At 27.6% G+C, this 25,477-nt stretch overlaps 1 long non-coding RNA gene across 1 annotated transcript; it reads right to left on the bottom strand.

The window, feature by feature from the left end:
• Positions 1 to 5,000: 5,000 nt before the first annotated feature.
• On the bottom strand, positions 5,001 to 16,375 carry LOC145270707 (uncharacterized). The gene is made up of 2 exons (XR_013865528.1): positions 16,135 to 16,375; positions 5,001 to 7,180 (listed from the first exon to the last, which is right to left on the bottom strand). It is a non-coding gene; the product is annotated as an uncharacterized LOC145270707 (long non-coding RNA).
• Positions 16,376 to 25,477: the final 9,102 nt, after the last annotated feature.

The following is a 25,477-nucleotide window of genomic DNA, read 5'->3' as shown; positions in this document are numbered from 1 at the left end:
CTTTAGCAATGATGCGATAACAGGGATATCAACTGTCCCAAAACTTGCCCTTGGATACAAATTCATATCCTAATAAAATCACATGTAAGTTCCAGGAGTATGTTTTCAAACTAAGTAAACTATATGGTTTAACTAACAATTTTGTATATCAATGTCAGAGGAAATTATGACATCCAGTTTTCTCAGATCTTGCATCTTCTTAAATATTCACTGATCTGTTACTGTCCAGGCTCAACGTTACTTAATTGTTATATAATGAGAACTGGTGTGCAACGTGATTATGGCATGTATGTGTCGAATGAATTTGGAGATGTGCTAAGAATATGGGTGAAGTTTTCAAAATCACAATCTGGTAAGTAAATATGGAATTTCCATTATTGAGAGGAAAAACAAAACAAGTTTTTGACATGTAAAAAATACATGTAAAGAAAAAAAACATGTGATTTGCTCATATCATTTGGATTATTTGGACTATTGTTCTTATCTTAAATGTTATTTGTAAAATGTTTGCACAATAAATAACACTCAAGATGAGAACAGTAGTCGTAATAATCTAAATACAAACAATCATTCCTCATCTAAAAAAATTCAGAACCGTAATATTGTAATTTGTTTATGAATCATGATTATTTTTTAATTTAGTCAAAGTTATTTGCAAGGTTTGTTGAATGTATTTTTGTGAAAACTTAAAAATACAACAAAATAAGTTTCTTTATCACCATTCTTTAGACAAACGAAGAGATAATTTGATAGCTGGAGTTCCAAAAGGCTAAATTTTTGAAATTTGGCTGAAAGGTCGATGCTTCCAAAATTGGCGATCGATTTACTAGAACGTTGTATTAGAAGAAAATGGTAAATATTGAATTTTTTTATAATCTGGTAGATTAGCGACTATTCGATAATAATCCACCAAAAAAATATTAAAATTAAAAAATACACAGGGGATACCTCGTTCATGTGTTCACCGAGTTCTTTTTTTTTTTTTTTTACTTTAATCCTATGAACTTGAAAAAAAATTTTAAATTTGTAAACTTTTTTTTTTTTGCTAAACGATACAGAAGTTGTTTTGGTGAATGTCTAGAATCTTTCCAACTCCCAAAAAACCTTTACAATAACGACTTTGTAATATTTTGCTGAAAACGAATATATACATTAAAAAGTGGCGCAGAAACATAGTTTTATATGAAAAATTTACTTTTTTAATAAGTTGGGGGCTTGAATCCAAGTTTAGCGTTACAAATTCCAGATAATGTTCTGAGGATGGACACTATTTCCAAACGAATTATTTTGTGCTAAATAATATTTTTTGTTTAAAAAAAAAACAATTGTAAGCATAGAACGAAATATCGAAGCCGGTGATTTCGTTTAATTTATCGGCTTCGATATTTCGTTACTAAAACAATTTGATGTTGAATATTTAGTCATGATTTAATTGTAGGAAAAATGTCAAAACATGCTATTACTATTACTAAAACAATTTGATGTTGAATATTTACTCATGATTTTATTGTAGGAAAAATGTCAAAACATGCTATTACTATTACTAAAACAATTTGATGTTGAATATTTAGTCATGATTAAATTGTAGGAAAAATGTCAAAACATGCTATTACTATTACTAAAACAATTTGATGTTGAATATTTACTCATGATTTTATTGTAGAAAAAATGTCAAAACCTGCTATTACTATTACTAAAACAATTTGATGTTGAATATTTAGTCATGATTTAATTGTAGAAAAAATGTCAAAACATGCTATTACTATTACTAAAACAATTTGATGTTGAATATTTAGTCATGATTTAATTGTAGAAAAAATGTCAAAACATGCTATTACTATTACTAAAACAATTTGATGTTGAATATTTAGTCATGATTTAATTGTAGAAAAAATGTCAAAACATGCTATTACTATTACTAAAACAATTTGATGTTGAATATTTAATCATGATTAAATTGTAGGAAAAATGTCAAAACATGCTATTACTATTACTAAAACAATTTGATGTTGAATATTTACTCATGATTTTATTGTAGGAAAAATGTCAAAACATGCTATTACTATTACTAAAACAATTTGATGTTGAATATTTAGTCATGATTTAATTGTAGGAAAAATGTCAAAACATGCTATTACTATTACTAAAACAATTTGATGTTGAATATTTAGTCATGATTTTATTGTAGGAAAAATGTCAAAACATGCTATTACTATTACTAAAACAATTTGATGTTGAATATTTAGTCATGATTTAATTGTAGAAAAAATGTCAAAACATGCTATTACTATTACTAAAACAATTTGATGTTGAATATTTAATCATGATTAAATTGTAGGAAAAATGTCAAAACATGCTATTACTATTACTAAAACAATTTGATGTTGAATATTTACTCATGATTTTATTGTAGGAAAAATGTCAAAACATGCTATTACTATTACTAAAACAATTTGATGTTGAATATTTAGTCATGATTTAATTGTAGGAAAAATGTCAAAACATGCAATTACTATTACTAAAACAATTTGATGTTGAATATTTAGTCATGATTTTATTGTAGGAAAAATGTCAAAACATGCTATTACTATTACTAAAACAATTTGATGTTGAATATTTAGTCATGATTTAATTGTAGGAAAAATGTCAAAACATGCTATTAATATTACTAAAACAATTTGATGTTGAATATTTAGTCATGATTTTATTGTAGGAAAAATGTCAAAACATGCTATTACTATTACTAAAACAATTTGATGTTGAATATTTAGTCATGATTTAATTGTAGAAAAAATGTCAAAACATGCTATTACTATTACTAAAACAATTTGATGTTGAATATTTAATCATGATTAAATTGTAGGAAAAATGTCAAAACATGCTATTACTATTACTAAAACAATTTGATGTTGAATATTTACTCATGATTTTATTGTAGGAAAAATGTCAAAACATGCTATTACTATTACTAAAACAATTTGATGTTGAATATTTAGTCATGATTTAATTGTAGGAAAAATGTCAAAACATGCTATTACTATTACTAAAACAATTTGATGTTGAATATTTAGTCATGATTTTATTGTAGGAAAAATGTCAAAACATGCTATTACTATTACTAAAACAATTTGATGTTGAATATTTAGTCATGATTTTATTGTAGGAAAAATGTCAAAACATGCTATTACTATTACTAAAACAATTTGATGTTGAATATTTACTCATGATTTTATTGTAGGAAAAATGTCAAAATATGCTATTACTATTACTAAAACAATTTGATGTTGAATATTTACTCATGATTTAATTGTAAGAAAAATGTCAAAACATGCTATTAATATTACTAAAACTATTTGATGTTGAATATTTAATGATTTTATTGTAGGAAAAATGTCAAAACATGCTATTACTATTACTAAAACAATTTGATGTTGAATATTTAATCATGATTAAATTGTAGGAAAAATGTCAAAACATGCTATTACTATTACTAAAACAATTTGATGTTGAATATTTACTCATGATTTTATTGTAGGAAAAATGTCAAAACATGCTATTACTATTACTAAAACAATTTGATGTTGAATATTTAGTCATGATTTAATTGTAGGAAAAATGTCAAAACATGCTATTACTATTACTAAAACAATTTGATGTTGAATATTTAGTCATGATTTTATTGTAGGAAAAATGTCAAAACATGCTATTACTATTACTAAAACAATTTGATGTTGAATATTTAGTCATGATTTTATTGTAGGAAAAATGTCAAAACATGCTATTACTATTACTAAAACAATTTGATGTTGAATATTTACTCATGATTTTATTGTAGGAAAAATGTCAAAATATGCTATTACTATTACTAAAACAATTTGATGTTGAATATTTACTCATGATTTAATTGTAAGAAAAATGTCAAAACATGCTATTAATATTACTAAAACTATTTGATGTTGAATATTTAATGATTTTATTGTAGGAAAAATGTCAAAACATGCTATTACTATTACTAAAACAATTTGATGTTGAATATTTAATGATTTTATTGTAGGAAAAATGTCAAAACATGCTATTACTATTACTAAAACAATTTGATGTTGAATATTTACTCATGATTTTATTGTAGGAAAAATGTCAAAACATGCTATTAATATTACTAAAACTATTTGATGTTGAATATTTAGTCATGATTTAATTGTAGAAAAAATGTCAAAACATGCTATTACTATTACTAAAACAATTTGATGTTGAATATTTAATCATGATTTTATTGTAGAAAAAATGTCAAAACATGCTATTACTATTACTAAAACAATTTGATGTTGAATATTTAATCATGATTTTATTGTAGAAAAAATGTCAAAACATGCTATTACTATTACTAAAACAATTTGATGTTGAATATTTAGTCATGATTTAATTGTAGAAAAAATGTCAAAACATGCTATTACTATTACTAAAACAATTTGATGTTGAATATTTACTCATGATTTTATTGTAGGAAAAATGTCAAAACATGCTATTACTATTACTAAAACTATTTGATGTTGAATATTTAATCATGATTTTATTGTAGAAAAAATGTCAAAACATGGTATTAATATTACTAAAACAATTTGACGTTGAATATTTAATCATGATTTTATTGTAGAAAAAATGTCAAAACATGCTATTACTATTACTAAAACAATTTGATGTTGAATATTTAGTCATGATTTAATTGTAGAAAAAATGTCAAAACATGCTATTAATATTACTAAAACTATTTGATGTTGAATATTTAATCATGATTTTATTGTAGAAAAAATGTCAAAACATGGTATTAATATTACTAAAACAATTTGACGTTGAATATTTAATCATGATTTAATTGTAGGAAAAATGTCAAAACATGGTATTAATATTACTAAAACAATTAGATGTTGAATATTTAATCATGATTTTATTGTAGGAAAAATGTCAAAACATGGTATTAATATTACTAAAACAATTTGATGTTGAATATTTAATCATGATTTTATTGTAGGAAAAATGTCAAAACATGGTATTAATATTACTAAAACAATTTGATGTTGAATATTTAATCATGATTTTATTGTAGGAAAAATGTCAAAACATGGTATTACTATTACTAAAACAATTTGCAGTAAAATGTGCAAAACATGCTACATTGTCCTGAGATAATTTCGACTCACAACGATATGATCGAGTAAACATTCAAGTTTTCTCATGAACGTGTTCAACTTCTCTAGCTGCTTGGTTTTATTTTCCTTCAGTTGAAGTTCTCAGAAATCAGGGGCCCACTACCTGGGCCTAACACTTGAACTCTATTTGAGATGCATAGATATTCTAATGTTTCATTAAAGTTTGTTATCTCCCAAACACTGAATTAGTACAGAAATTGAAAACATAATTTTTCTCTCCCCAATTAACCATTTTCGTATGTGGTAGTGTATCTATTGTTCTGGTTTTTTTGGTCTGACCAAATTTCAGGACAAGAATTTACCTTGTCTGGTGGAGTATCCAGCGTTATGCTTTTAGTCGATATTACTTGGAGAAAGTGCACCATTCCTTGTAAAAGCTAATGTGCGTTAGTCATAGAAAGGAGATTTTATTTGGGCGGCGAATACGAAATGTGATTTTCAATATTTGGTCATGGTTCACTTCTAGGAAAAGTATTCTCATGCCAGGTTGTTCTGGCAAACACCTGTACAGAAAGACCTTAGACACTGGAGTTCTCCTTGTTTGTTTTATTTTATTTCAGTTGAAATGCACATCATTTTCTTATTTCAATTCAAGCTAGGCTGAAAAGCTGCTGAAATATCTCGCGATATCAATGAAGCGTTTGGTAAAGGAACCACTGTGACTTATTCCATATAACTATGTCGAGTTTCACAGCAGCATTTTCAAGGTAGCTGGCTGTAGGGATTACATGCTTCCAGTGTGTACTCTCATATGTCTTTTTAAATGTCCTTTTTCCGAAAATGACTTGCTGCATATTTCACATGAATATGGTTTTTCTCCACTGTGTATTCGCATATGAGTTTTTAAGTGTTCCTTTTGTGTAAATGAAGCCAAACACATTTGACAAGAATATGGTTTCTCTCCAGTGTGAATTCTTATGTGATTTTGCAAAGTCTTGCTCTGTGAAAAAGACTTCTGGCACACTTCACAAGAAAAAGGTTTTTCCCCAGTGTGTATTCGAATATGCATTTTTAAAGAGCTACTTTCCGCAAATGATTTATCACACACTTCACAAATGTATGGATTCTCTCCAGTATGCATTCTTAAATGTCTCTTCAACTCTGATTTTCTCATAAAAGAATCGCCACACATTTCACAAGAATATGGCTTCTCTCCAGTGTGTTTTCTCATATGCGTTGTCAAGACTTGTTTCTGTGTAAATGACTTCGCACATACTTCACAAGTGTATGGCTTCCATCCATTGTGTGTTTGTGCATGGCGTTTTAAATTGTATATTGTTGAAAATAATCGATTACATATTTCACAAACAAATTGTTTTTCTCCAGTGTGTGTTCGAATGTGTTGATTTAACAGACTATCTGAAAATGATTTATCGCACATTTCACAAGAATACGGTTTCTCCCTGTTTATATTTATTTTATTTTAGTAAGTTTTAAGAGATTAAGGGAATCCATCCTGGAGCAAACACTTGATTCTTTTATGATTTATATTTAATGATAGATACTGTTCCTTTTTATGACTGCTATTGGTATTTCGTTAGAGCTGGGTCTACCAGGGATTGCTTCTAAGTATTTCTGAAGATATATATATATATATATATATATATATATATATATATATATATATATGTGTGTGTGTGTGTGTGTGTGAAACAACAAAACAGTACTGTATGTGGATGAATCTCTCTCTCTCTCTCTCTATATATATATATATATATATATATATGTTATGTCTAGATGGGTGAATATTTCTTATCAACGTTTATATGCATTCTCACTTTGTTTTTATATTCATGAACTTTTACAGATAATGATTTATTTTAATGCATGTCTTTAAAAACAGTTTCAAATTATTTCCCTTTTCTAACCACAGATTTCAATTGTTGGTGTTGTGTATTTTCCTACTCTTTCAGTAAGAAATCAACATAAATCAAAATATTCAAAACGAAGTCTTCAACTGCAAACCGAATTATCTGTAAATAGAATTAAAAAAACATTAAGACATGGAGTTTCAAAATAATAAGACTATCTAAATTGTTGATATAAGGTTATTTTTTATGCATGAATTTTTACACTTTAATTTTTCCTCAGAAAAATAATGCATTTCAATTTTAATTCTATTTTTTGCAATAATATGAAATAATTGAGTTATATACATATTTATCAGGTTGACTAGAAAGTTCTTGCGGATTTTAACTTTTAAATTTAGATGAAAATATCAAACAAAGATTTATTGATCGAAACAATCATCAGAATCAAAACACATTTACGCCAATCTTATAAGAATCTTGCGTTCTAGTGGCGATGAACTCACTGAAGGCGATTTTGATATCGTTTACGTTTTTTAAGCCTTTCTCATGCAGAAAGTTGTCAAGATGCTTAAAAATGTAATAGTCCGTATCTGAGACATTATGGTGAATGAGACATTATGATGAATGAGGCAGAATTAGCAACGTTGAAAATTGAGCATTTTTTTAATGTTGGGTTTTATCAAAGTTTCTGATGCATTTCATTTATTTATTGACACTATCCGCCATAATCACTTCACTTGCATTCAAAACACTGTACGCATGCCACATTCAAAACACTGTACGCATGCCACATTCAAAACACTGTATGCATGCCATTCTTTTGATGCAACTATGGCTTTCAGAAGCTGAATACCATCTTTTGTTGTAAAGAACACACATTACATTGCAAGTCACAACCAGATCGAAAAAACAGGTCATTCTTGTTACATAATGGTGTTTTTGTTTTTTAGTTGTTCAATCCGTAAGAAAGCAATTTATCAAGGTTTTTCGTCTTTCCAATCTCTCCCAAGTCATTGGAAATTGTCGTATACGTTATGTAGAATTCGGAAACAAGTTCTCAAATAGTTGTCCATAGAATGGTTTCGACTAAGTCTCTTAATCGATCATTGTTAACATTCGATGGCCGATCACTAAGCTTATCATCTTCTTGTTGCGGCCACAAAATTTTTTGAACAACCATTGTGTTGTGCATTCCATAGTGATTCCTTTACCAAACGCTTCATTGATATCACGAGCTGTTTCAACAGCTTTTCAGCCTAGCTTGAATTGAAATAAGAAAATTATGTGCATTTACCTTCTTTTCATCGTATATTCAACTTTCTGGAAACAAGGCAATTATTCTGAAACAATTGTAATTTAAACTATTAGATAAGGCCAAAGGCGTTCTTAAAATCACATGCAAAGTAAAATTAATATACTTAAAACTTATTTGCAAATACATAATTCGAAATCACAATTAAACTGCTGCAAGAACTTTCTTCTCAACCGAATATATATATATATATATATATATATATATATATATATATATATATTTGGTTGAGAAGAAAGTTCTTGCAGCAGTTTAATTGTGATTTTGAATTATGTATTTGCAAATAAGTTTTAAGTATATTAATTTTACTTTGCATGTGATTTTAAGAACGCTTTTGGCCTTATCTATATCTAATATATATATATATATATATATATATATATATATAACTCTTGCACAATTACAGAACTCTCACGCAATCCTCCCATAACAAACACTAATATTTTGTCATCAAGTTATCCCTCTTCTCGTCGTCCATCTGATATCATTACTAATCCAATATACCACTCAAGCAGCCCTTCTATTTACAATCATACAACTAGCAATAATAATAATAATATTTCTCCTAACAGCCATCCTAACACTCATTATCCCCTCCAAAATAGTCCTCCTACAATCATTGTCCAGCCCTTTGTTCATCACAATGAACAAAATTAAAACTATTTCCCCAGTAAAAATCAGCAAATTTATATTTCAGACCTCGAGCTGTTAATAAAGTACATAAAAATAACAACAAAAATTCTAATAATGACCAAGGAACTTCTCTTACCATTTTATATTTATTTACTCTTTATTTAGTTATTTACTCATCTATTTACTTATATGTATGTATATATGTGTGTTTGTTTTGTATATATATATATATATATATATATATATATATATATATATGCATGTATATGTGCAATTGTATATATTCATATATATGCATGGGAGTATGTATATACATATGTATGTATTCAACTTATTCTTCTACATTCACTTGCTTCCTTTATTAACTCCTGCTGATAATTTAATTCTAAGGTAATAACTTGCATATTTCAGTTGACGCCTTTATTTGCTTTAAATTAGGAGAAATATTATTATTATTATTGCTAGTTGTATGATTGTAAATAGAGGGGCTGCTTGAATGGTTTATTGGATTAGTAATTATATCAGATGGAGGGTGGGAAGAGGGATAACTTGATGACAAAATATTAGTGTCTGTTATGGGAGAATTGCGTGAGAGCTCTGTAATTGTGCAAGAATATATAACATCTTTATGGATGCAATCATTATTGAGTTGGTAAAGATGTTTGTCATTACAATTGCAGTTAGTTTTGGGTTTAATTGGGGAAGGGATTTTGGGGGCTGATTGAATTTTTTTTTGTTATTAGATGTTAAGATTCTTTGTGCTAAATTAGGCATAGTTGAATGAATAAGAAATCCTTATTGAGCTTTTATTAAAAATAGAACTATATCTGTGTGGCTATTTGAAAGAGTTATATATATATATATATATATATATATATATATATATATATATATTATATATATATATATTACCAGAGAAACGGTGGATTTTTCAGGATTAAATTTTGTCTCGAATTTCATGTTCTTATTCACTGGTTTCCTGATTTATTTTTATATCTCCAACTTAAAATCGCTCATAAACATGTAACAAATTATTCACAAAGTATTGTTGTTTGTTTATCCGTTTTCTTTAGCAACACACAATTTCATTCTTTGCTCATTCATATTCATATGTAAACATGAAACAGTATTTACAATTAAGATGAAAATTATGAGACGAAATTGTAAAATCCTTTCTCACCCATTCTTATTGACATATGAATATTTTTATAAAATGAAAAAATATTAAAAAAGTTTTATTGACATATGAATATTTTTATAAAAATGAAAAAATATTTAAAAAAAAGTTTTATTGACATATGAATATTTTTATAAACATGAAACAAATATTTTAAAAAGTTTTATTGAACTATGAATATTATATAGACATGTAAAAATACTATTTAAAGTTTTATTGTCATATGAATATTTTTATAAACATGAAAAAATATTTTTAAAAGTTTTGTTGCCATATGAATATTTTAATAAACGAGAAAAAATATTTTTAAAGTTTTATTGTCATATGTATATATTTTTATAAACATGAAAATTTTTAAAAAAAGTTTTATTGCAATATGAATATTTTTATAAACATGAAACATTTATTTTATATCTTCAACCTAAAATCGCTAATAAACACGTAACAAATTATTCACAAAGTATTGTAGTTTATCCGTTTTCTTTAGCAACATACAATTTCAATCTTTGCTGATTCATAAATTATAACAATGTGGCCACAAAATGGGTGCTCACCTTACATTAAATTTATGTAGAAAAGTGATTCTCACATTTTGAAAAAGTAATTTTCTCATATACAAAAACTCTTCACAAGTATTGAAGTATATATTCGTTTTCAGCACAACCGAAAACCTATAAAAGGCGGCATTGTAAAGGTATTTTTAGAATTGAAAAGATTCTAGACATTGACCACAAAAAAAAGCAACAGTCAATATTTAGCTCAATGTCTACGATCTTTTCAACCTCCTAAAATACAATACCGACTTCTATTAGTTTTCGCAGATGTTGAAAACGAATATATACTTTTAAAGTGGCGCAGATAAATAATTTTAATGATATAAAAAATTACTGTTTCAAAAAGTGGGGGATGACTTTTAAATATAAATTTCAGATAAATGAGCACACACTTTATGGCCACCTAGTGATATGGGGAATTTTTTTTTTTGTTTTTTGTTGTATTTTTAGTGATATGGGGCATTTCTTTTTGTTTTTGTATTTTTAGTGATATGGGCATTTTTATTTTATTTGTTTTTGTATTTTTAGTGATATGGGCATTTTTATTTTATTTGTTTTTGTATTTTTAGTGATATGGGGCATTTTTTTTATTTGTTTTTTGAATTTTTAGTGACATGGGGCATTTTTTTATTTGTTTTTGTATTTTTAGTGATATGGGGCATTTTTTTAATTTGTTTTTGTATTTTTATTGATATGGGGCATTTTTTATTTCTGTTTGTATTTTTAGTGATATAGGGCATTTTTTTTAATTTGTTTTTGTATTTTTAGTGATATGGGGTATTTTTTTATTTGTTTTTATATTTTTAGTGATATGGGGCATTCTTTTTTTATTTGTTTTTGTATTTTTAGTGATATGGGCATTGTTTTTTAATTTGTTTTTGTGTTTTTAGTGATATGGGGACTTTTTTTTTATTTGTTTTTGAATTTTTAGTGACATGGGGCATTCTTTTTTATTTGTTTTTGTATTTTTAGTGACATGGGCATTTTTTTAATTTGTTTTTGTATTTTTAGTGATATGAGGCATTTTTTTATTTGTTTTTGAATTTTTAGTGACATGGGGCATTTTTTTAATTTGTTTTTGTATTTTTAGTGACATGGGCATTTTTTAAATTTGTTTTTGTATTTTTAGTGACATGGGCATTTTTTTTATTTGTGTTTGTATGTTTAGTGATATGAGGCATTTTTTTATTTGTTTTTGAATTTTTAGTGACATGGGGCATTTTTTTATTTGTTTTTGTATTTTTAGTGACATGAGCATTTTTTTTATTTATTTTTGTATTTTTATTGATATGGGGCATTTTTTATTTCTGTTTGTATTTTTAGTGATATGGGGCATTTTTTTTAAATTTGTTTTTGTATTTTTAGTGATATGGGGTATTTTTTTTATTTGTTTTTGTATTTTTAGTGATATGGGGCATTCTTTTTTTATTTGTTTTTGTATTTTTAGTGATATGGGCATTTTTTTTAATTTGTTTTTGTGTTTTTAGTGACATGGGGCATTCTTTTTTATTTGTTTTTGTATTTTTAGTGACATGGGCATTTTTTTTATTTGTTTTTGTATTTTTAGTGATATGGGGCATTTTTTTATTTGTTTTTGTATTTTTAGTGACATCAGCATTTTTTTTATTTGTTTTTGTATTTTTATTGATATGGGGCATTTTTTATTTCTGTTTGTATTTTTAGTGATATGGGGCATTTTTTTATTTGTTTTTGTATTTTTAGTGATATGGGGCATTTTTTTTATTTGTTTTTGTATTTTTAGTGATATGGGGCATTTTTTATTTGTTTTTGTATTTTTAGTGATATGGGGTATTTGTTTGCTTTGTTTTTGTATTTTTAGTGATATGGGCATTTTTTTTATTTGTTTTTGTATGTTTAGTGATATGGGGCATTTTTTTTTATTTGTTTTTGTATTTTTAGTGATATGGGGTATTTTTTTTTCTTTGTTTTTGTATTTTTAGTGATATGAGCATTTTTTTTATTTGTTTTTGTGTTTTTAGTGACATGGGCATTTTTTTAATTTGTTTTTGTATTTTTAGTGATATGGCGAATTTTTTTGCTTTGTTTTTGTACTTTTAGTGATATGGCGAATTTTTTTGCTTTGTTTTTGTACTTTTAGTGATATGGGGCATTTTTTTTATTTGTTTTTGTATTTTTAGTGATATGGGCATTTTTTTTTATTTGTTTTTGTATTTTTAGTGATATGGGGCATTTTTTAAAATTTGTTTTTGTATTTTTAGGCTAACAGTTTTTTTTCCTGATTTTATGTTTCAGTAACGATACAATGACATTAAACAACAAAAATAAAGAAAAATCTGTCATTTCTTATTGATGACAATTTCTGCATGCAAAAGCATGCATTTAAATTTGTCCCAAACAAGTAGTTTTCCGGATATTAAGCAATACGTAATTCTTTATGTTATCAGTGGTGGGCAATTCTGTACACACAAGTGCATACAAAATTAACCCCCACTGATAACAAAGAATTACATTTCTTAATATCCGAAAAACTACTTGTTTGGGGCAAATTTAAATGCGATATTTGTTTTCAGCATACCTGAAAACCTATAAAGGTCGTCATCTTAAAGGCGATTGTTAAGGTGGAAAGTAAGTAACAATTTATCAAAACGGCTTCAGTAGGCAGCCCCAAAAGTCACCACAGAATTACCCCACCCTATATGTAAAGCGATGTAACTTTATTATAAATTAATATCATCAGTATAACTTTTGTACCATTTAAAAAAAGAAGGGCAAAATAAACTAGTAATAATTAAAAAAAAATTTTTCATTGTAAGAAAATAATGAAATTGCGAGAAGAAAATCTTTAAAATAACGTTCCCATGTAGTAAGAATGTAATAACGTTCCCATGTAGTAAGAATGTAATAACGTTCCCATGTAGTAAGAATGTAATAACGTTCCCATGTAGTAAGAATGTAATAACGTTCCCATGTAGTAAGAATGTAATAACGTTCCCATGTAGTAAGAATGTAATAACGTTCCCATGTAGTAAGAATGTAATAACGTTCGCATGTAGTAAGAATGTAATAACGTTCGCATGTAGTAAGAATGTAATAACGTTCGCATGTAGTAAGAATGTAATAACGTTCGCATGTAGTAAGAATGTAATAACGTTCCCATGTAGTAAGAATGTAATAACGTTCCCATGTAGTAAGAATGTAATAACGTTCCCATGTAGTAAGAATGTAATAACGTTCCCATGTAGTAAGAATGTAATAACGTTCCCATGTAGTAAGAATGTAATAACGTTCCCATGTAGTAAGAATGTAATAACGTTCCCATGTAGTAAGAATGTAATAACGTTCCCATGTAGTAAGAATGTAATAACGTTCGCATGTAGTAAGAATGTAATAACGTTCCCATGTAGTAAGAATGTAATAACGTTCCCATGTAGTAAGAATGTAATAACGTTCCCATGTAGTAAGAATGTAATAACGTTCCCATGTAGTAAGAATGTAATAACGTTCCCATGTAGTAAGAATGTAATAACGTTCGCATGTAGTAAGAATGTAATAACGTTCCCATGTAGTAAGAATGTAATAACGTTCCCATGTAGTAAGAATGTAATAACGTTCCCATGTAGTAAGAATGTAATAACGTTCCCATGTAGTAAGAATGTAATAACGTTCCCATGTAGTAAGAATGTAATAACGTTCCCATGTAGTAAGAATGTAATAACGTTCGCATGTAGTAAGAATGTAATAACGTTCCCATGTAGTAAGAATGTAATAACGTTCCCATGTAGTAAGAATGTAATAACGTTCCCATGTAGTAAGAATGTAATAACGTTCCCATGTAGTAAGAATGTAATAACGTTCCCATGTAGTAAGAATGTAATAACGTTCGCATGTAGTAAGAATGTAATAACGTTCCCATGTAGTAAGAATTTCAAACGTGAAAACATACCCGTGTTTAATAAATCTAGCAAAAATCAAGTAATGGTCAGATTTTCGTGAAATTTTCGATACTTATCCATTTTAGAATGAAATTACATATAAAATGCAGTTTCCGAAAAATATACGAGGGAAAATATTTTTTTAGTGCCCCCCTCCCATATTTATTGTTTTTTTGAAATTTGAACAAAATGTATTTAAATCTATCAAAATTTCTATTTATTATGAAACATAAGAGTTCAAATAAGTAAAACATATCTATTTTTTTTTAAATTTAAATACACGTCTTCAACAAAAAAATTACGTTGAAGTTGTAATTAAAAAAATGATATCAGTTTAAAATTATTGTTTTTTTTTAAATAGCGCTTTTTCAGTATAATCAGTTGAATTGCTAAGAAAAAGAAACTTCCTAAAAATTAATTATTTTTTAAAAGGTTAAAACGATTAAAATTCCATTATTTCAAAATGTTCCGTTACAACATAGATTTTTAATTGTGCTTAAATTATGTTTTTAATATTAAGTTTCAGCTATTTTATCGCTAGATTAAAACCGATTTGAAAATATTATTGCACAAATATTAAGTATTTTGTAGGCCACCCCCTCATATTTTGTTTGCCTCTTTTCACCGAACAAAATATGGTAACCAAATGAATATTGAGGAAAACCGTATTTCACATTTAATATACAAATGTTTATAATATTATTAATCGTTAAACTGTGTAAATCTTAAAACCTAACAAAATTATAACAAAGATTAACTATTAATTAAGTTTGAAAAAGATTTGCTTTAAAAAAATCATTATGTCACTTCTGCTTTTCCATAGTTCGTATACTTAACACACATCTGACGTCACGGAAACATGCAGCCCATTTTTCGCAATCGTTTGGCAGACCCTAGGCTTCAGGCACCGTCCTCCCTAAATTATTACCATGTAGTCAGAAAATGGGTGCTCATTTTACATTAAATTTATATAGAAAAGTGATTCCCACTTTTTGAAAAAGAAATTTCGTCATATCATGAAAAATAATTATCTGCGTCACATTTGAAGTATATATTCGTTTTCAGCACACCCGAAAACATATAAAAATTATCATTGTAAATAAATTATTGGAGTCGGAAAGATTTTACACGTTGACTGTTGTTTTTTTTTTCATGTTTAAGTCGGTACTGAAACCAAAATCTGATAGATCAGCGACCATTCGATAATAATCCGATGAAAAAAAAAAAAATTAAAAAGGGGCGAAAATTAAAAAATACGCAGAGGATACGTGTGCCGAGCATTTTTTAAAACTTTAAACTTTTGAAACAGTGAAAAACATTTAAAATGTATAAAATAAAAAATTATTTTTCTTTGATAAACGATAAAGAAGTTGTTTTTTTTTACATTTAAGTCAATATTAAAAACAAAACAAAAAATAATCGACAGCGAAAAATGTTCAACAATAAATCAACAGTCTCCCTTACATTTTTTATAGTATTCTGCAAATGCACAAAAATCGACACATAATTCATGTAGTAATACTTACGTTTTTGTTTTATAATCTGCTTTCGATTAACTTTATCTGCTTTTATAAATGTGATTGACTTTAAAAACTCAACTTAACATTCAAGATGACGAACAGAAGAGCAAGTTCGCAGAAAACAAAATTGAAGAGGAAAAATAAAAAATAAACCATTTCGAAATAGAGCCGATCTATTTGGTGAATTTCACGGATAAAATTAATATTATTTTATTTAACATTTTAATACATAGCAAAGTCGAAAGTAAGTTCGACAACTCTAGAAGGTCGCATACACTGTCAAATCACGATATTACGAATTGTTAAAGTTCAAAAATAAATAAGATATTAAAAAAATATTCATCGTTTTTTAAATATTAAAAACTTAAAATAAATATGGTAAATGAGAAGTTTCGCGGCGTAAATTATTTGGCAGACAAAATATTATAAAAAATAAAACCAGAAAAGAATTCATTTTATTATTTTTTTCATTATTTTTATTAGACTAAATGTACGATATTGGAGGTCGCTATATTGCTGTCAAAATTTGGCCTTCCTAAGGTTTAACAGATGGGCCTTTTTTTGTGCTCTTTTATGAATTATGTTTTTGCCCGCCAGAGTTTTTAGTAATGAAAAAGCGTAAAAATAGTCAAATTTTAAAAGCAATACGCGGCCTTAAATGTTTGATAAAATTTTAAAAGCAATACGTGGCCTTAAATGTTTGATAAAATTTAAATGCAATACGTGGCCTTAAATGTTTGATAAAATTTTAAAAGCAATACGTGGCCTTAAATGTTTGATAAAATTTAAATGCAATACGTGGCCTTAAATGTTTGATAAAATTTTAAAAGCAATACGTGGCCTTAAATGTTTGATAAAATTTAAATGCAATACGTGGCCTTAAATGTTTGATAAAATTTTAAAAGCAATACGTGGCCTTAAATGTTTGATAAAATTTTAAAAGCAATACGTGGCCTTAAATGTTTGATAAAATTTAAATGCAATACGTGGCCTTAAATGTTTGATAAAATTTTAATAGCAATACGTGGCCTTAAATGTCTGATAAAATTTAAATGCAATACGTGGCCTTAAATGTCTGATAAAATTTAAATGCAATACGTGGCCTTAAATGTCTGATAAAATTTAAATGCAATACGTGGCCTTAAATGTCTGATAAAATTTAAATGCAATACGTGGCCTTAAATGTCTGATAAAATTTAAATGCAATACGTGGCCTTAAATGTCTGATAAAATTTAAATGCAATACGTGGCCTTAAATGTCTGATAAAATTTTAAAAGCAATACGCGGCCTTAAATGTCTGATAAAATTTAAATGCAATACGTGGCCTTAAATGTCTGATAAAATTTAAATGCAATACGTGGCCTTAAATGTCTGATAAAATTTTAAAAGCAATACGCGGCCTTAAATGTCTGATAAAATTTAAATGCAATACGTGGCCTTAAATGTCTGATAAAATTTAAATGCAATACGTGGCCTTAAATGTCTGATAAAATTTAAATGCAATACGTGGCCTTAAATGTCTGATAAAATTTTAAAAGCAATACGCGGCCTTAAATGTCTGATAAAATTTAAATGCAATACGTGGCCTTAAATGTCTGATAAAATTTTAAAAGCAATACGTGGCCTTAAATGTCTGATAAAATTTAAATGCAATACGTGGCCTTAAATGTCTGATAAAATTTTAAAAGCAATACGCGGCCTTAAATGTCTGATAAAATTTTAAAAGCAATACGCGGCCTTAAATGTCTGATAAAATTTAAATGCAATACGTGGCCTTAAATGTCTGATTAAATTTAAATGCAATACGCGGCCTTAAATGTCTGATAAAATTTAAATGCAATACGCGGCCTTAAATGTCTGATAAAATTTAAATGCAATACGTGGCCTTAAATGTCTGATAAAATTTTAAAAGCAATACGCGGCCTTAAATGTCTGATAAAATTTTAAAAGCAATACGTGGCCTTAAATGTCTGATAAAAATTTTAAAAGCAATACGCGGCCTTAAATGTCTAATAAAATTTTAAAAGCAATACGCGGCCTTAAATGTCTGATAAAATTTAAATGCAATACGTGGCCTTAAATGTCTGATAAAATTTAAATGCAATACGTGGCCTTAAATGTCTGATAAAATTTTAAAAGCAATACGCGGCCTTAAATGTCTGATAAAATTTAAATGCAATACGCGGCCTTAAATGTCTGATAAAATTTAAATGCAATACGCGGCCTTAAATGTCTGATAAACTTTAAATGCAATACGCGGCCTAAAATGTCTGATAAAATTTAAATGCAATACGTGGCCTTAAATGTCTGATAAAATTTAATTGCAATACGTGGCCTTAAATGTCTGATAAAATTTAAATGCAATACGCGGTCTTAAATGTCTGATAAAATTTAAATGCAATACGTGGCCTTAAATGTCTGATAAAATTTAAATGCAATACGTGGCCTTAAATGTCTGATAAAATTTAAATGCAATACGCGGCCTTAAATGTCTGATAAAATTTAAATGCAATACGTGACCTTAAATGTCTGATAAAATTTTAAAAGCAATACGCGGCCTTAAATGTCTGATAAAATTTAAATGCAATACGTGGCCTTAAATGTCTGATAAAATTTAAATGCAATACGTGGCCTTAAATGTCTGATAAAATTTTAAAAGCAATACGCGGCCTTAAATGTCTGATAAAATTTAAATGCAATATGCGGCCTTAAATGTCTGATAAAATTTAAATGCAATACGTGGCCTTAAATGTCTGATAAAATTTAAATGCAATACGCGGCCTTAAATGTCTGATAAAATTTAAATGCAATACGTGGCCTTAAATGTCTGATAAAATTTAAATGCAATACGTGGCCTTAAATGTCTGATAAAATTTAAATGCAATACGCGGCCTTAAATGTCTGATAAAATTTAAATGCAATACGTGGCCTTAAATGTCTGATAAAATTTAAATGCAATACGTGGCCTTAAATGTCTGATAAAATTTAAATGCAATACGCGGCCTTAAATGTCTGATAAAATTTAAATGCAATACGTGGCCTTAAATGTCTGATAAAATTTTAAAAGCAATACGCGGCCTTAAATGTCTGATAAAATTTAAATGCAATACGTGGCCTTAAATGTCTGATAAAATTTAAATGCAATACGTGGCCTTAAATGTCTGATAAAATTTAAATGCAATACGCGGCCTTAAATGTCTGATAAAATTTAAATGCAATACGTGGCCTTAAATGTCTGATAAAATTTTAAAAGCAATACGCGGCCTTAAATGTCTGATAAAATTTAAATGCAATACGTGGCCTTAAATGTCTGATAAAATTTAAATGCAATACGTGGCCTTAAATGTCTGATAAAATTTAAATGCAATACGCGGCCTTAAATGTCTGATAAAATTTAAATGCAATACGTGGCCTTAAATGTCTGATAAAATTTAAATGCAATACGTGGCTTTAAATGTCTGATAAAATTTAAATGCAATACGCGGCCTTAAATGTCTGATAAAATTTAAATGCAATACGTGGCCTTAAATGTCTGATAAAATTTTAAAAGCAATACGCGGCCTTAAATGTCTGATAAAATTTAAATGCAATACGTGGCCTTAAATGTCTGATAAAATTTTAAAAGCAATACGCGGCCTTAAATGTCTGATAAAATTTAAATGCAATACGTGGCCTTAAATGTCTGATAAAATTTTAAAAGCAATACGCGGCCTTAAATGTCTGATAAAATTTAAATGCAATACGTGGCCTTAAATGTCTGATAAAATTTTAAAAGCAATACGCGGCCTTAAATGTCTGATAAAATTTAAATGCAATACGTGGCCTTAAATGTCTGATAAAATTTTAAAAGCAATACGCGGCCTTAAATGTCTGATAAAATTTTAAAAGCAATACGCGGCCTTAAATGTCTGATAAAATTTAAATGCAATACGCGGCCTTAAATGTCTGATAAAATTTAAATGCAATACGCGGCCTTAAATGTCTGATAAAATTTAAATGCAATACGTGGCCTTAAATGTCTGATAAAATTTTAAAAGCAATACGCGGCCTTAAATGTCTGATAAAATTTAAATGCAATACGCGGCCTTAAATGTCTGATAAAATTTAAATGCAATACGCGGCCTTAAATGTCTGATAAAATTTAAATGCAATACGTGGCCTTAAATGTCTGATAAAATTTTAAAAGCAATACGCGGCCTTAAATGTCTGATAAAATTTAAATGCAATACGCGGCCTTAAATGTCTAATAAAATTTTAAAAGCAATACGCGGCCTAAAATGTCTGATAAAATTTTAAAAGCAATACGTGGCCTCAAATGTCTAATAAAATTTTAAAAGCAATACGTGGCCTTAAATGTCTAATAAAATTTTAAAAGCAATACGCGGCCTTAAATGTCTGATAAAATTTTAAAAGCAATACGCGGCCTTAAATGTAATAAAATTTTAAAAGCAATACGTGGCCTTAAATGTAATAAAATTTTAAAAGCAATACGTGGCCTTAAATGTAATAAAATTTTAAAAGCAATACGTGGACTTAATTGTAATAAAATTTTAAAAGCAATACCCGGCCTTAAATGTAATAAAATTTTAAAAGCAATACGTGGCCTTAAATGTCTAATAAAATTTTCAAAAGCAATACGCGGCCTTAAATGTCTGATAAAATTTTAAAAGCAATATGTGGCCTTAAATGTCTGATAAAATTTTAAAAGCAATATGCGGCCTTAAATGTCTGATAAAATTTTAAAAGCAATATGCGGCCTTAAATGTCTGATAAAATTTAAATGCAATACGTGGCCTTAAATGTCTGATAAAATTTTAAAAGCAATACGTGGCCTCAAATGTCTAATAAAATTTTAAAAGCAATATGCGGCCTTAAATGTCTAATAGAATTTTAAAAGCAATACGCGGCCTTAAATGTCTGATAAAATTTTAAAAGCAATACGCGGCCTTAAATGTCTGATAAAATTTTAAAAGCAATACGCGGCCTTAAATGTCTGATAAAATTTTAAAAGCAATACGCGGCCTTAAATGTCTGATAAAATTTTAAAAGCAATACGCGGCCTTTAATGTCTGATAAAATTTTAAAAGCAATACGCGGCCTTTAATGTCTGATAAAATTTTAAAAGCAATACGCGGCCTTAAATGGCTGATAAAATTTTAAAAGCAATATGCGGCCTTAAATGTCTGATAAAATTTTAAAAGCAATACGTGGCCTTAAATGTCTGATAAAATTTTAAAAGCAATACGCGGCCTTAAATGTCTTATAAAATTTTAAAAGCAATACGCGGCCTTCAATGTCTGATAAAATTTTAAAAGCAATACGCGGCCTTAAATGTCTGATAAAATTTTAAAAGCAATACGCGGCCTTAAATGTCTGATAAAATTTTAAAAGCAATACGCGGCCTTAAATGTCTGATAAAATTTTAAAAGCAATACGCGGCCTTAAATGTCGGATAAAATTTTAAAAGCAATACGCGGCCTTAAATGTCTAATAAAATTTTAAAAGCAATACGTGGCCTTAAATGTCTGATAAAATTTTTAAAGCAATACGTGGCCTTAAATGTCTGATAAAACTTTAAAAGCAATACGCGGCCTTAAATGTCTGATAAAATTTTAAAAGCAATACGCGGCCTTAAATGTCTGATAAAATTTTAAAAGCAATACGTGGCCTTAAATGTCTGATAAAATTTTAAAAGCAATACGTGACCTTAAATGTCTGATATATTTTAAAAGCAATACGCGGCCTTAAATGTCTGATAAAATTTTAACAGCATTACGCGGCCTTAAATGTCTAATAAAATTTTAAAAGCAATACGCGGCCTTAAATGTCTGATAAAATTTTAAAAGCAATACGCGGCCTTAAATGTCTGATAAAATTTTAAAAGCAATACGCGGCCTTAAATGTCTGATAAAATTTTAAAAGCAATACGCGGCCTTAAATGTCTGATAAAATTTTAAAAGCAATATGCGGCCTTAAATGTCTGATAAAATTTTAAAAGCAATACGCAGCCTTAAATGTCTGATAAAATTTTAAAAGCAATACGTGGCCTTAAATGTCTGATAAAATTTTAAAAGCAATACGTGGCCTTAAATGTCTAACAAAATTTTAAAAGCAATACGTGGCCTTTAATGTCTAATAAAATTTTAAAAGCAATACGCGGCCTAAAATGTCTGATAAAATTTTAAAAGCAATACGTGGCCTCAAATGTCTAATAAAATTTTAAAAGCAATACGCGGCCTTAAATGTCTGATAAAATTTTAAAAGCAATACGTGGCCTTAAATGTCTGATAAAATTTTAAAAGCAATACGCGGCCTTTAATGTCTGATAAAATTTTACAAGCAATACGCGGCCTTAAATGTCTGATAAAATTTTAAAAGCAATACGCGGCCTTAAATGTCTGATAAAATTTTAAAAGCAATACGTGGCCTGAAATGTCTAATAAAATTTTAAAAGCAATACGCGGCCTTAAATGTCTGATAAAAATGATGAAAAAATGAAATTTATTTTTTATTTTGAGTTTTATTTCAGCCTTTATAAAAAATAGTTTTTATAAGTTTTTCCTCTTAATTAATTTACACAACAAAACTACACATTTAATAAAAAAAATTATTACGCACAGCAAAGTTTCACTTTTTTTTTTTTTTTTTAAATATATTTTAAATATATTTTTAAAAATTTTATTTGAGTGTCACATCAGTATTTAACACTGTCAAATGACGATGTAACGAATTATTAAAGTTTTAATATTTTTTAAATATTTAAATATTTTTTAAATATCATATTTATTTTAAGTTTTACGCATTCTTTTTGTCACGTGGTTCACTAGCAGTATCAGAATTTTTGTAGGAATTTTTGACACCCCTAACACGAAACTGCGAATACAATATAAAAATCTCGTAATTTCTCTGTTAAAAGTGGGTTATTTATTTTCTTTATGGATTATACTTCCAAAATAAACTATTACAGTTGTTTTAAAAGTAATAAAAATATTTTTATTTTTTTTTTTAAACAGTAATGAATTTTCCGAACTCAATATTTTTCAATTTTTAAACTCAATATTTTTAAATTTTAAAAATCTATCAAAATTTTTCTATTGATTCTATTTTTACGATATTTTCAGGGTCAATGTGAAATTTTATGTTCTTTCCAATAAACCGAATATAATATTTTAGACAAACGTTTTTTTTTAATTCACGCCCCCCCATTTTCACGCCCCCCATTTTCACGCCCCCCCCCATTTTCAACTTTCTCTTAAAAAGTAAATAATTAATTTATGTTTAATAGTTTTATATATCACAAATTGAAGAGAAAAGGTCAATAAATAATATATTCAAATTTAAAACAAAAAAAAAAAATCAGTTTTTTAGAAATTTACCTGTAAAGTCCGAAGTTTAAAACCTTATTTTATAAGAACACATTTTTTCTTTTTGTCTTTTTTTTTTTTTTAATGAAACCTTGGTCCTTGCTCCTTTAATTGAAAAAAAAATTAGGGCTTGAATTACATTTTTCGAGGAGTTATAAGCTTAGAAAGATAGGGGGTCGAATAATTTACGCCTCTCATTTTGAAATGTCTATTAAAAAGTAAATAATTAATTTATGTTTAATAGCTTTATATATCACAAATTGAAGAGAAAAGGTCAATAAATAATATATTCAAATTTAAAACAAAAAAAAAATCAGTTTTTTAGAAATTTACCTGTAAAGTCCGAAGTTTAAAACCTTTTTTTAAAAAAAAAAACACATTGTTTTTTTTTTTTTTTTTTTTAAATAAAACCTTGGTCCTTACTCCTTTAATTGAAAAAAAAATAGGGCTTGAATTACATTTTTCGAGGAGTTATAAGCTTGGAAAGATGGGGTGGAATTATTCACTATTTTCACGAAATTTCTGACACTGGGTCATTACTTCAGATTTTATTTTGTTCGTTTTTCTGTTAAGACAATAATACAATTTTTAAAAATTGTTTAATTTTTCTGTTAAATAAAAAGTTATAAATATATAAAAATGTATATTTTGTTCGTTTATTTTATTTAATCAAGTGTTTACGTAAAATTCGTTTAGTATAATTTTCTGAACAAAATAACATGATTTGACGGTGTATCCTTCTAGAGTTGTCGAACTTGACTTTGCCGGGCGTAAGTGCAAAACTGGCGCTTCATCTTTAATAATTCTCTAATTCATTGTACGATGTGTGCAATTTAATGGCGGAAACTGATATTACTTATCATACCTTTTTTGGTACTTGTTACTGAGTGTGGACCCAAGCAAAAATTTTTTTTTGCTTAAGTACGCATGCGCGCAATCGTAAGTCTGCGGCCAAAAAAAAAAGGCCAAAAAAAAGTCAAATACACATTGAACACATTGACCTCAACAGCGATTTTATCTCTCTGAACTCGCCAAATACTGCTAAAGCTATAAATTAAAAGCTTAGTTTCTGTTGTGTCACAAAGTTTACTTTTGTGTTATTTAACATGAGGTAGGTGGGGATTAACTATACTTCATCTATCAATTTAATGAAGAAGAAACAGTTTAATATATTTTAAGTTTGTATTCCTCGTGATGGCCAAACTGCACAAGTACCCATTGTAAGTCTGCGGAAAAAAAAAGGCCAAAAAACCGGAAGTGCAGTCAAATACACATTGACCTCAACAGCGATTTTATCTCTCGGAACTTTTTTCAAGACTCCAAATTTGACTTTTAAAAATTTCATTTCACATTTCTTACAAATTTCATTTCACAATTCTTTCACTTAAAAAATATCATTTCACATTCCTTTCACTTTTGAAACTACATTTGACTTTTAAACTTATAAACATTTCATTTCACATTTCTATCACTTTTAAAAAGTTTATTTCACATTTCGAAAAATGCTTACACAACTCTTTGAGTGACTTGTAAAAATTTCATTTCACATTTCTTTCACATTTTGGATAAAAAAAAATCTCAACTTGTTGGTACATCTAACCCTAACCCTAACCCAGACTTACGATTGCGCGCATGCGTACTTAAGCAAAAAAAAAAAAATTTTGCTTGGGTCCACACTCACTAAAAAGTGCCCTTTTTTTTAAATATAGATTTGCGATGATTTAGGCACGGCCAAAAAGTGATTCTAAGATTCATGCTTATTTAATAGTGGCAACGGTGCCCGGAAAACTCGTCCCCTTTCGCTAGGTAGGAAAACTGATTCCTTATTGAATAAATATCGATGGAAAACACATTTTATGATCGTTCTTGAAGGAGATATTGTTTTTTTAAATAAACTATAGCCCCCCTCCCCCAATATTTAAAAAAAATATTTTTACTTGTTTCATGTTTTTTTTTGTTTTTTTTTAAAATAAAATCGATTTTC

The sequence above is a fragment of the Euprymna scolopes genome, chromosome 46, assembly GCF_053919585.1.
Source record: "Euprymna scolopes isolate OS-2025 chromosome 46, ASM5391958v1, whole genome shotgun sequence".
Taxonomy (NCBI): Eukaryota; Metazoa; Mollusca; class Cephalopoda; order Sepiida; family Sepiolidae; genus Euprymna; species Euprymna scolopes.
Note: the sequence above shows the minus strand (reverse complement) of the source record. Positions and strands in the feature narration are given on the sequence as shown.